We start from the raw sequence: 14,237 nt of genomic DNA on the forward strand, positions 1-14,237 counted from the left end.
CAACTGAAGAACTGACTCCATCAGACCGGCTTAGGAGCCTGTCTATGGAGCACTTTCTTGGTTGCTAATTGATGCGGGAGGCCCAGCCCACTGTGGGCGGTACCATCCTTAGGCAGGTGGGCATGGACTGCTGCTTAAAAAAGGTGACTTAACGTGAGCCTGGGAGCAGGCCAGAAAGCAGCATTCCTCCGTGCTCTCTGTTTCTGTTTCTGCTTTAGGTTCTTGCCTTGGCTCTCTGGCTGATGCCTCTTTACTGTAACCAGTAAGGTAAAATAACCCATTTCCTCTCCAAGTTTTTTTTTTTTTTTTTTTTTTTTTTAATCTTAGTGGTTTATCACAGCAACACAGCAGGAAGCTAACCAGGACATATGCCCACATACTTAGATGGAAAGTGCCTTCTTTAAACATAGTAAGAGTTGTTGCTCTTTACTGATCAGGATGTCTGTGAAGCGAGCAAGTCCTTTTTATTTTTTATTTTTTATTTTTTCCAACTGAGATGCAACAGCCTGGATAATGTGGCAAAGTAGACTTAAGTCTGTGTCTAAACCATTCATGTTTTCAAATATACTGATTTACTATGACTCGTTTGGGATAGTAATCTGTGGTTGTGGTGTTAGAATTCGGATGGAATGTTATAGAGACCGCGCCTTTTCTAATGTTAATGTCTCTTGTGTGTACACAAAAATAAAAAATAAAAAGAAATTTAAATCGCAATAGCAAGCTAGGTAACCGGTTAAAAACTACTGAAAATTTGTTTCAGTGAAAATATTTATCTGTAAGGAAGCAAAATGTAATGCCGAATTTGAATAGTAGGAAAGTCAAAACAAATAAAAATTGCTGAAAGTTTTGAAGGTCACTAACGATCTCTTTGTCCCACCGTCACTCTCCCTTTCTGTCTCCTCTTATGAGCTTACAATGTACTTTATACAATGTAAAATGTACTTTATATAATGTAAAACTTTATATAACGTAAAACTTTTTACCCATGAAACGTATCACTTACCGCATGGCTGTGGGAGTAGGGAAGACCATGCCCAAGGCTGACGCTTGGCTCGCGCATCTCACTCAGAGAAGTGCAGCATGTAACCTGCGAATGGGGCTTTGAAAACAAACCCCAGGCAGTGTGCAAATCAGGAAACCATCCGTGGTATGGACGGGCAGCATAGGGCAGCCATAGTGCAGCCACAGAGCAGGCAGGACACAGAGAGAGAGAGAGAGAGAGAGAGAGAGAGAGAGAGAGAGAGGAGGAGGGAGGGAGGGGAGGGAAGGGAGGGAGAGGGGGAGGGGGAGAGGGAGGGAGAGGGAGGAGTCACTTGCAGGTTAGGGCCGGTTTTGTGTGTGTGTGTGTGTGTGTGTGTGTCCTCGGTTTCCATTAAGGAAAACAGGGTGCCCAGCAAAAGATAGGGATGAGCAGAGCGACCGACCGAGGAACCCCTGTTGGAATCGAGTCTACAAGGAGTCTACGTATTCACACCACTAGAGCCACTTGCCTCACTATGTGTGACAGAGGCCGGGAAAACACAAGTAAAGGGCCGAACTTCTAATTTTGGGCGTTTGCAGGGTTAGATAGACATCATCAAACACGCAGTGCCTGCGGAGGCCAGAGAGATGTCAGATTCCCTGGGACTGGAGTTCCGGGAGGTTCTGAGCCACGTGGGTGGATGGGAGCCCAACCTGGGCCCTACAAAAGAGCAGCCGGTGGTCTTAACTGCCAAGCCACATCTCCATCCTTGAACTCACAGAAAAATCTGTCTCCCAAGGGTTGGGGTTTCATGCGTGGGCCACGACACGTAGCCTCTAGAGCGAGTGATTCTGTAAAGCTGATCTGATGTATACATGCAGTTTTGAGTACAGACCCATTAAACCCTGCTGTGGATATGGGTACTGACCTCTGAGTTTCTACTGTATGCTAATTTCTCTGCTAACCCAGATGTCACTTGTACTTTACTGACTGCTCTTCTGGAGGTCCTGGGTTCAATTCCCAGCAACCACATGGTGGCTCACAACCATCTATAATGTGATCTGATGCCTTCTTCTGGCCTGCCTACAAGCAGGCAGAATACTTTATAATAAATAAGTAAATAAAGAAATAAATAAATAAAAGGTGTAGACGGTCCTGTGGTACAGGATGGTTACCAGTGCACCCAGCTTCTTTTGGTTCCTGTTTGTTTTTGTCGTTTGTCTTCTTCTTCTTCTTCTTCTTCTTCTTCTTCTTCTTCTTCTTCTTCTTCTTCTTCTTCTTTTTCCTTTTGTTTTGCTTTTTGAGACAAGGCTTCTCTGTGTTGCCTTGGTGTTCTGGACTCACTTTGTAGACCAGGCTGACCTCAAACTCTCAGGGATCTGCCTGCCTTTGCCTTCCTGAGTGGTGGGATTAAAGGTGTGCGCCACCAAGTTCAGCTTGCACCCTGCTTTCCAAGTGGATGCTCACTCAAGTCCTTCTGCTTCGGAGGCGGGCAGTTCACAGACTACATCCTCGCAGCTCTGAGAGTACATCTAACTGACAAGCAAACTAAGCTAAAATTAGGACCTTAAGTATTTTTAGCAAAAATGTGACATTTCAATACATGTATACATTGCATAACAAAATTTCCAAAGTTTATGAAAGTATCTAAATGTGTTACTACTTGATAAGTTTTGTTGTTGTTGTTGTTGTTTGCTTGTTTGTTTGTTTGTTTTGTTTTTTGAGACAGAGTTTCTCTGTGTAGCCTTGGCCATCCTAGACTCACTTTGTAGACCAGGCTGGCCTCGAACTCACAGCGATCCGCCTGCCTCTGCCTCTCGAGTGCTGGGATTAAAGGCATGCACCACCATGCCGGCTTGATAAGTTTTGTTAACAGGAAAAAGTTTTGTTGTTTTTGTTTGTGATTTTTCTGTCCTGTGCTGGGAATTGTACTCAAGTCACTGTGGGTACTGGGCAAGGATTCCATCACTGAGCTACACCTTTAGGGTAAAAACAAGTTTGTTTGTTTGTTTGCTTGCTTGCTTGTTTGCTTGTTGAAATGGAAATAACTAATTTGGATGTAATTTTATAAAATATAAAACTTAATTTTATGAACCTTGCATAAGAAAATCCCATTTATGTCTAAAATGAAAATTCCTCAATGTCTTGGAGTTTTTGCTCTGTGAATTTATAGACAACCTAGGCAGGTTGTGAGTGACTGCTCAGCAGTTATGAGCCCTTACAGCTCCTGTAGAGGACCAAGTTCCATTCCCAGCACCCACATGGCAGCTCAGAACCATTCTCCAGTTCCAGGGCATCCAGTGCTCTGACCAACTTGGGCACTGGGCACACATGTGGCACACATCCATCCATGGGGACAAAACACTCTTACACATAAAATTTTAAAAATTAAAGATATTTTATAATTATGGCAGGAAAGTTGAAAGTACAGAAAAATATAAAGAAAATAATTGGTAATCCTACATCCAGACAACCAATGCTTATAGTTTCTTCTATCCCTTTGACTATATGTATAGATACACATATAAATATATACACATATATGTATATAACACTTTTTAAACATTCAGTCTTAGAATAATGGTTCAACTTTGGGGAGATTCGTTGCTTAGTTGGTTGGTTTGCTTTGTTTCTCTGTGTTAAAGCCCTGGCTGCCCTCAAACTCACTTTGTAGACCAGGCTGGCCCTGAATTCACAGAAACCTGCCTGTCTCTACCTCGCAAGTGTTGGGATTAAAGGCTATATGTGAAAAAATGACAGAGACAGTGACCCAAAACTCTCTAAGACGTTGGAGCATCGTCTTCAGCCTTCTGGCCCAGTATATCTGACAGACATATTTATGAGGCAGGAACTATCGAGAACTTGCTTACCCTGTCTTGTCAGAGTTTGGCTGATGACTCTGCCTGCATCCAAGCTTGCCCATTTTGAGGTAGAATTCTGTCTATGGCAGAAATGAGGACATTGTGCCCAGTGGCTGGTTTGCCACATTTGAAACCATCTCCCCAAGGAGGTTATTTGATGCTCATCATCTCCTTTGAGGTAGGCTGGGTGTTGGCAGGAGTTAACCTGTCTTGTTGTCAAAGAATTCTTTTTTTTTTTTACATAATTTCTTTTTTAAATTAATTTATTCATATTACATCTCAATGGTTATCCCCTCCCTTGTATCCTCCCATTCCTCCATCCCTCCCATTTTCCCCTTACTCCCCTCCCCTATGACTGTGACTGAGGGGGACCTCCTCCCCTGTATATGCTCATAGGGTATCAAGTCTCTTCATGGTAGCCTGCTATCTTTCCTCTGAGTGCCACCAGGTCTTCCTCCAGGGGACATGGTCAAATATGAGGCACCAGTGTATGTGTGAAAGTCATACCCCACTCTCCACTCAACTGTGGAGAATGTCCTGTCCATTGGCTAGATCTGGGTAGGGGTTTAAAGTTTACAGCCTGTATTGTCCTCGACTGGTGCCATAGTTTGAACGGGACCCCTGGGCCCAAATCTGCCTATCATAATTTTCTTCTTATAGGTTTCTAGGATCCTCTGGATCCTTCAACTTTGCCATTCTCCCATGCTTCTCTCATCAAAAATATGGAACGCTTCACGAATTTGCGTGTCATCCTTGCGCAGGGGCCATGCTAATTTTCTCTGTATAATTCACAATTTTAGTATATGTGCTGCCGAAGCGAGCACGTCAAAGAATTCTTAAAACAATAAAAACATCTGTTTACTCAAGTAATCAATTTTATTCCTTCTCAAGTCTCTGATGGGGTTGAAGAGCAGATAATTTAGTTTTACAATTAAGCTTAGCTGTTTAGGGGTTAAGAGGATTTTAGGTCTATATAGATGTTTTTAGGTTGATAGAGATGAGATATGATAGATATTGATTTACATTCAGAATTTTAGACTCACCAAGATAGGAAAGATATTTTCTTCAAGGTTGCCAAATACAAATAGGTAAAACACTATAAATGTAACGTTTATATAATTCCTGATTGTTTCATGGTTCTTCTTGCTGTAGGTAGTTTATTATATATATATGTGTAATAATAAAAAATATATGTAAAAAATTAAATTTTAAAAAGGCTCTGTGTGTTTTGTTGTTTGCTTTCAGTGTTAAGGATGCAATCCAAAGCCTCCAGAGCCTCATGTTTGCTGTTAGATGGCTGAGCTACCTCCCCAGCCGACTCATGGGATCTCTCACGCTAAAGATCAGGCCACACATGAGGAAGAGACACACCTTTCTAGCCTTGCATCACTGGGATGCGTACCTGCCTTTCCTTGCAGTTCTGCAGCGAACAGCTCAATGCATGACCTGCAGCCCCTGTGGCAAGCAATGTGAGCTCATGGGACTGAAAGAGTAGTGCGTGTGCAAGGCTGGAGGGAGCTCAGTGGCTTGGAAGCCTCTGCTAATTGCATTTACATCGTTCATTTATTTTACTTCCATGCGTTGTGCGTGTGGAGACCGAAAGTCAAGGACAGCTCGGGGAGTCAGCTCTTTCCTGCCACCCTGCAGGCTCCAGGACTCCATCTCAAGTTGTCTGTCCCGGCAATAAGTCACCTTACTCAATAAGCCACATAAACTTCATCTCACTGATATCTGTAAGCAAGACAGTATTCAGTCCCTCGTCATACTGTCCTTTTGTCCTAAGAGATTATAACCCTGCCTCCGATGTCCAGTACCCCAGTCAATTAACCCGGCAATGGTTAATGTTATGTGTCAGCCTGGCCAGGTTACAATGTCAAGCATTGATCTGAGTGTTGCTGGGAAGGTATCCCGAGGCCGGTGAGTCTCCCTTGGATCGAGGGAATATTTTAAAGATTTCCATGGAGAGACCAAGGAACTCTAGGCTTTGGCAAAACACGAGGCAACAGACATTTCCAGTTAGCTTAAGCAAACGTAAGCGCAGCGAAGGAGTGCACCCCGTGTTCCATCTTATCTTTGGTCACCTGCAGCTTGGTCTTCATGTCGACCCCCCTAATAATTCAAGTGGGGAGGAGGGAGGGGGGAAGCTGTCTCTGACTTTGTTGCCTGCCTTTGGATCCCTTTCCCCTAGCTGGGGTTGCGTTGTCTGGTCTCAGTGGGAGAGGATGTGCTAAGTCTTGCTGCAACTTGATGCACCAGGGCGGCTTGGTGCCCATGGTGGGGCTCCCCTTCTCAGAAAAGAAGAGGAGGGGACAATGGGGTAGGGTGGGCCTGGGAGAAGAGGAGGGTGGGAGCTTGGGATCAGGATGTAAAATGAATAAATAAATAGGAAAAAAAAGGTTGGATTCAAAAATAAAAGATAACAAAGGAAAAGATAGGCTTAAAAAAAAGAGCTAAGAATATTTTTTTAGGCCTTTGCCTCTGCAACAGAGATAGTGTGGGCCTGTTAGGGAATTTTTATTGGGTTTGGGAGTTTGGGTTTGTTTGTTTGTTTTTCAAGACAGGGCTCTTCCCTGTAGCCCTGGATGTACTGAAACTCACTCTGTAAACCAGGCCAGCCTCGAACTCACAGATATCTGCCAGCCTTTGCCTTCCGAGTGCTGAGATCAAAGACGTCCACAATCATGGCCCAGCTACGCTTTTGTTTCTAAGTGTACCTACCTATCATAGTTTATATAATTTCTTCAAGAAGGCCACCTTGTGGTGAGAATATCTTGTACTCCGTGCCATTTCATAGATTACACTAAGTTCATGGCATTTTTACACTGTATTTGGATGAAGTCAATATTTGAACATTTAAACAGGCTTGCAGCAAAAAAAGACTTTGAGGGTACTCTCCATTATGTGGGTGAGTCTCACCCATTCAAGCCCTTGAGAGAAATGACTGACACAGGACAAGAAACAAGAAGAGAGACTGGGGAAATGGAGGAGACTAGTCGGAAGGGAGGGGAGACCAGAGAGAGAGAGACAAGTGTGTCAACAAGAATCGTCCCTAAGGACATCAAATACTGACCTTATAGCCAGGTGTGGTGGCGCGTGCCTATAATCCAAGCACTCAAAAGGGAGAGGTTAGAGGATGGAGAGAAAGTTCAAGACCAGCCTAGACCATAAAGCAAGCACTTCCCCATAACAAAAGGCATTATTAGGTACCAGATACAAGTGCTACCTGCTTAATAAAACAAAATAGGAGTTCATAAGTGCTAGTGAGAGGGGCCGACAAGAGGGCTCACTGGGTAGAGTGCTTGTTGCGCAAACCTGAGGGCCTGGGTTCAATTCCCAGAACCCACATAAAGGCAGAAGGAGGGACTTGACATAAAGTTGTCCACTGAGCTCCACAGGAATACCATAGTATACATGGCCCCTACTACTACTACTGTAATAATAATAATAATAATAATAATAATAATAATAATAACAACAACAACAACAACAACAACAATAATAATAATAATAATAATAGCAGACAGGTGTGGTAGCACACGCCTTTAATCCCAGCACTTGGGAGGCAGAGGCAGGTGGATCACTGTGAATTTGAAGCTGGCATGGTCTACGAAGTGAGTCCAGGACAGCCAAGGCTACACAGAAAAACCCTGTCTTGAAAGACCAAAAATAATAGTAGTAGTAATAATAACAACAACAACAACCTTAGCAAGATGGGGCTGGAGAGATGGTTCAGCAGTTAAGAGCACTTATTGCTTTTTTGGAGACTTGGGTTCAGTTCCCAGCACCCACATGGGAGTTCACAACTCAAGTTTCAAGGAACACAAAGCTCTCTTCTGGCCTCTGAGGGCACCAGCACAGCTGCTACACACACAGGTGTGCATGCAGGCAAACATACACAGACAATAAAGCATTATATTAGGAAGAAAGAGTTTATAAGGAGCATTTCATCAGATCTAAACAACAATCCAGAAAGTAAAAATGTAATTGACCCCTCATTAGATTGGAAGTTATTTCCCATTTAGACAAAAGAGAAAGCTAGGGAACCAGAAAACAGGTAGAGATGCTTTCTAGAATACAGTTCAGAAGCAAACAGTGCAAAAGCACTTCCCAGGAAGCAGTCCAGAAATAGTTAAAAATGTGAAAAAAGATGTTGGGCTTTAATCTAACCAGATTCTACGAAGGATGAGTAAACTGGAGGGGAGGCGTTTTTCAAAGTGATAACAGCTGATGTTTTCTCAAAACTGTTAAAGACAGTGGTCCTCAGATCCAAGAGGCCAAGCACGCACCAAGCAGGAAAATAAGAAGAAACGCACATGCAGAGTTTTGCCTGTAAAGATTGTAGAACTCCAAAAGCAGAGGAAACCTGAACTCAGCACATGAGTGCCCCATGTGTGTATAAATATAATAATATATAAATAATATAAAATAATAATAAATAAAAATTACAGGAAAAATAGAGCCAGGTGTGGTGACATATGCCTTTAATCCCAGCACTCATGAAGCAGAGGCAGGCAGATCTCTGTGAGTTCAAGGTCATCCTGGTCTATATAATGAGTTCACTACAAAAGTTGCTGTCTCAATTTTTAAAATCAATTAATTGCTTGAAGAGAAAGAATTAAAAAATAAGAGTGGGGGGGTGCCGGGCGTGGTGGCCCATGCCTTTAATCCCAGCACTAGGGAGGCAGAGGCAGGTGGATCGCTGTGAGTTTGAGGCCAGCCTGGTCTACAAAGTGAGTCCAGCACAGCCAGGGCTACATAGAGAAACCCTGTCTCGAAAACCAACAAACAACAAAAAAAAGAGTTGGGGGCTGGAGAGATGGTTGAATAGATAAGAACACTCTCTGCTCACCCAAAGGTCCTGAGTTCAATTCCCAGCCACCACATGACGGCTCACAACCATCTATGATGAGATCTGATGCCCTCTTTTGACGTGCAGGCATACATGCAGATAGGGCACTCATACACAAAATAAATAAGTAAATCTTTAAAAAGAAAACACAAACAACTTTAGGATGATTGTTTCTGCATCCGCTTCTGGGAATTCAGCAGTGGGCCTCTGGTGATTGAAACAAGAAGGGTCTGGACAGGTGGCCCACTGGGTAAAGGCACATGGAACCAAGCCGAACGCCCTGAGTCCTCAGGGCCAGCATAGTAAAAGAAGAGAACTGCCCCCGGCAAGTTGTCCTCTGATCAATATATCAATGCATAAACAACACACGCTGAATGAATGGATGTAAACATAATTTAAAAGGGAAATTATATAAAAAAAAATAATGAGTGGTTGTAAGGCAGGGGTGGCGCTTGCCTTTAATCCCAGCACTTGAGGTGCAGAGACAGACAGATCTCTGAGTTCGAGACCAGCCTGGTCTATACAGAGTGAGTTCCAGGACAGCCAAAGCTACAGAGACACCTGACTCAAAAAGAAATCTAGTGTAGCTAAGAGAGTAAGCCAAAGAATACTAGAAATGAAAAAGAAGTGTTGCCTAATTCACTAAAAAGATGCACAAATTCTACACCCATATGTACCCTAAATTCTCTAGTCCTTAAAGTCAGGGAAAACAGAGTTACCGCCCTCCCACTCTTCTCAACGCTGTATCAGAGTCCCAGCCTGACAGCACGGCAAGAAAACAATCAAGGGTTAGAAAAAATGAGAAAGATCCAAAACACGCTCTACACAAATGACGTCATTGACCATGCAGAAAACTAAGGCAAATTATTATGATCCATAAGAGAATATGTCAATCAACATATATTTACATATAGTAAAAAACTGATTTAAAAATGTAATGTTGCTGGGCGTGGTGGCGCACGCCTTTAATCTCAGCACTCGGGAGGCAGAGGCAGGTGGATCACTGTGAGTTCAAGGCCAGCCTGGTCTACAAAGTGGGTAGACACAGAGAGAGCCTGTCTCAAAAAACAAACAAACAAACAAAAACAAAAGTAATGTTTAGAAAATGCCACTATATCCAGGTGGTGAATGCCTTTCATCCCAGAACTCAGAAGGCTGAGGCAGGTGGGTCTCTGTGAGTTCAAGGTCAGCCTGGTCCACAGAATGAGTTCCAGGACAGCTAGGGATACACAGAGAAAACTCATCTCAAAAAACAAAACAAATGAAACAAAAAACAAAGGAGGAGGAGGAGGAGGAGAAGAAGAAAATGGCATAATGTATCATTGAAGTCTAACAAGCTGTACATTACTTGTTTAGAGAAAAAAATATATTTTATTGTAAACCATCAGAGAAAGCCTTAAGATTTCATTGGAGTCAGCTGAGATGGCTCAGTAAGAAAAGGAGCTTGCCACCAAGCCTGAGAACGTCAGTTCGATTCCTGAAGCCCATATGGAGAGACCTGAGAGATGACTCCTGCAAGCTGTCCCCTGACCACCACCACGCTTATGCCATAGCATGCGCATGACACCCCCATAAGCAGATGTAATAATAACAAAAAAAAAAAAAAACCCAATCAGTACTACTAATAAGATGCACGAACCCCCGTACAAATACACATTAAAAGCCCACTTCACACCATTTGCAAAGCCAAGTTTAATTAGGGTAAAGATTTAAATGTAGAAAAGGAAACTATAGCGCTCCCCTCCCCCTCCCCCCTCCTCCTCCTCCCCATCTCTCTCTCCCTCCTCTTTCCTCTGTCTTCCTCTTCCCTGCCCTCACACTCACTCATTGCTGCTGAAGATGACTGTGAACTGATGATCATCCTGCCTCTACCTCCCAACAGCTCAAATTACAGTCTGGCCCCACAGTCATCTTTCCATTCTGTGATTGGTTCAATCTACAGGACCTTGGGACGCCTGAGATGCTTTCTTTTTGGCTCCTGACTAGGGATTCTCCATCTGAGCCTGTGCTTGCCCCGCTCCTGCCATTTCTGTACTTCCTCTGACCGTGACAGTTTGAGCTGCCAAGACTCCCCCCACCCACCACCCCTTTCTTTCCAGAGGAGTTCACAGTTTGAGGACGTTCTGTGCTCTCAGGTTTGTCCACATTGAGTCACCCCAAATATTTTTTTTCTAAAAGACAAAGTACTTCAAACTTGGTTTTGAAGTTAACCAGTAAGGGTGGAGAGGTGACTCAGCTCAGTTGTGCCCCCGCCCCCCTCCCCCGTTGTGGCGTGGAGGAACATTAGCATTTAATCCCAGCACTCAGGAAGTCAGAGGCAGGCAGATCCCTGAGTTCTTGGCCAGCCTGGTCTATAGAGTGAGTTCCCACATGGTGAGGGATACACAGAGAAACTCTGTTGTGGGGGGGCTGGGGGGGTGGTGGTGGAGGGGGGTAAGCATGACAATGAAAAGAGAACAGACCTGTGTTTGATTCCCAGCACCCATTTCAGGTGGCTCACTACTGCGGATAACCCCAGCCCATGGGATTCTCTGACGCCTTTGGCCTCCACAGGCACCAGTACTCACAAACACACAGCGCCCCCCCCCCACACACACAATCAGAAATATTTTTTTAAAAAAGGAAAAAAGGTAACCAGAGAGTCATGGGAAGGTCTGGTATCAGTATGTCACTCACCCTCAAGTCACTCAGCAGACCTCCATCTGTAAAATAGTAATGTGCGCTAAACATTTTGAATGTTACCTTTACAAATGGATTTCCTGATTGGTCCATAAACTGTTCCTACTGTATGTAGTTTATTAGAAATAAACAAAGTCTGTGTGCAAAATAAAATAGTAATGTAAGCAAGTATGCTGAGTGCTCTTAGAAGCTGCGCCTAGGAGCCCTCTGTTAGGAGCCAGTACACACACCATTTAATGCACGCATTGCTTCGGTTTGGAGGTTTACCAGATGGCCTTGTTCTTGCCTTCCCCATAATACACAACTGCAGGTTTTGCACCCTCCCTCTGCCTCTGCTGGAGAGGAAACTCAGCCGATAAAAGTCGAATACTATATTAATTTTTTGGCAGGAGTTAATAACTCGCAAAAACAGCTGAGATTCTCAGTGTTTATTTGTTTACACTTGCAAAAGGCACCAACAAACCACAAGAAGGCACACTGAGCGCTGGGGGGGGGGGGAACGTCGATCCCCAAATTCCTCTTTTGGAAATTCAAAATACACAATGACAACAGCTGCTCTTAGATTCCGACCAGAAATTAGCAGGGAAGTTATCATTGAAATTCAAAGTTGTGACATCTTTAGATAAATATTTGTCCTTGATTTTTTTTTCACAGCCTTGGATTCAACAGAAATCTGGAAGGGCTCACTGTCTGGTCCAGAGAAGACCTTTTTAAATCGACAGCTTTAAAACATGCTTGAAACGGAGCCTGGCTGGCGCCTGCCAGCAAGTCTACCCACCACTCTTGCTGTGCCACCACCCACTGGGGCCAGGTCTCTGCCTCCTGCCCGCCTCAGCCTGTTCTGAAGATCCCTTTCACCTCTCACGCCAAGTGAGATCGGAACTCTCCCACTGTGCCCACCCAGGGGAGTGCCAAGATGTTAGCTGGTGTCTTAGGAAGGATGCCACAGGAGAGACAAAGACCTCTAAATCAGTCACAGCAGAACAGACTGCTACCTGCAGACACAGGGGCGGAAACAGTTCCCTCAGATAGCCTCTCTTGTCAGCCCTTGGCTTCAGCCCTCTATCTATTGGCCACTTCCCTCACACAACACAAGTAGCAGCTTCCCAGCTGGAAGCCAGTTCTGGCCAAGGAATGAAGCCTTTGCCTCTGGACCGGTATCTTGTAGGCAGCTCCCACCTTCATACACAGCAGAGCCTGCAAGCTGGGGAGATCATCCATTGTTGGGGGGATTTCTTACCCATCTCAGTGTCAGCTGAAGAGGCCTCTGTACTCCTCCTTCATCTCTCATCCTGAGGGGCAGATGCAGAGGCTCCCATCCTGGGCTATCCTCTGTCTGTGATGTGTAGACCAAGGACAATGTTGAGTCTGTAATTTATCTTTGTCTTAAATCATGATCACTTCTCCAAGTATGTGTGTCCACAGAGTAATTATGTGTTAGTTTCCCATATGCCACTCCTTCCTTCCAGTCAGTGTCATTGGTAACAGCGGGCTGTTTCCCATTCAATCCCCTACATCATATCTCTCTCTGTCTCTCTCTCTGTCTCTCTCTCTCTGTCTCTCTCTCTCTGTCTCTCTCTCTCTCTCTCTCCTCTCTCTCTCTCTCTCTCTCTCTCTCTCTCTCTCTCTCTCTCTCTCTCTCTCGCTCTCTCTCTCTCTCTCCTCCCTCCCTTCCCCTCCCCTCTCTTCCTGCCCCACTCTATTAGACAGTTTCTCACAGTAGCCCAGGATGGCTTCGAACTCTCAGTATGCTGTCCCAGCCAACTGTAGAAGTCTATGCTCTCTAACGCCCTCTCTGTCTTCCAGTCAGAAACCCAGTAGCTGCTAGATACAGTAGCCACAAGGATAATTAAATCGGCCAGATAGGGCACTAATTATTGTGTTTCTCTGCATCTCCCAAGTCACCTGTCGGTACCCCCACCAAGCCAGAGGGCCACACCTCATCAGGGTGGGTGCCACTACCCACGTCTTTTGTCAGCGACTCTCAAGACCCGGCACTAATGTCCTTTCCCGCTTGGGGGGTGTGGCAAGGAGGCTGCACCTCGCCTTGTGTCCAGAAGAGGCAGAAGGGGCTGGGGAAACAGTGGTTGGCAGCCACACCCACGTCCCTCTCCATCCTTGCTCCCCTTCCCTCCAGGGTACCAGTCCCCTGAGACCCATTTCCTCTTCTTCCCTTTAGAGTTTCTGTCCCACCGTGGTCGCGCCAGAGTTCCGGTTCCTTAGAGGTTCATCAACCTTCTAGGGTCCCCACTTTTAGGGGGTCCCCATCCATCCAGGGTCGCTGTCCCTCTTGCGTTCCTTCGGGATCCTCACTCCAGTTCCCGCCCCCTCCAGGGTCCCCGTTGGTCCATCCAGGTCCCCCATCCTTCCAACATCGCCCCCAGCCCCCCAAAGCAAGAGCTCTGCCTAGGAGCTGGTGGAGAATCTCGGCGGTCGCCCCCTCCCCCGCCTTATAAAAAAGAAATTGACTTTTGTTTGGAGTTTGTGAAAAGTGGGGCTCGGGGCCCAGTCAATGGGGCGCCCCGCGGCGCGGGCTGAGTGGAGCTGGAGCGCCGCGCTCCGCCGCGGCCCCAATTAATCCGCCCTTTGTGCGGCCCGCGCCGCCCCCGGCGCTCAGCCCGCGGCATTGTTCGGCTGCGCCGGCCGCGGGATTTACCCTTTTCAAACAGCGGGTTTTGTCCAGCGCAGTTCGAGCGGAAGTTTCTCACTGACAATTTGCCCCAAATAGATAGATTTGTCAGCAGCGACCTTCGGGAAGGAAGCAAAAAGCCACCGGCCTGAAGGTTGGGCCCCCAGACCAGGACACACCGCCCCACCCGGGACCCGGCTCACCCGCGGCCGGTGGCCAGGGTCCGCAGAGCGCTTTTACCCATCTGTGAAATGGGGC

The 14,237-nt window shown here is 45.6% G+C and overlaps 1 non-coding gene across 1 annotated transcript; it reads right to left on the minus strand.

Moving 5' to 3' along the window:
- Window positions 1-4,538: 4,538 nt before the first annotated feature.
- LOC127205431 (U6 spliceosomal RNA) lies at window positions 4,539-4,646 on the minus strand. The gene has a single exon (XR_007832642.1). It is a non-coding gene; the product is annotated as a U6 spliceosomal RNA (small nuclear RNA).
- Window positions 4,647-14,237: the final 9,591 nt, after the last annotated feature.

The sequence above is a fragment of the Acomys russatus genome, chromosome 21 (genome assembly GCF_903995435.1).
Source record: "Acomys russatus chromosome 21, mAcoRus1.1, whole genome shotgun sequence".
NCBI lineage: Eukaryota > Metazoa > Chordata > Mammalia > Rodentia > Muridae > Acomys > Acomys russatus.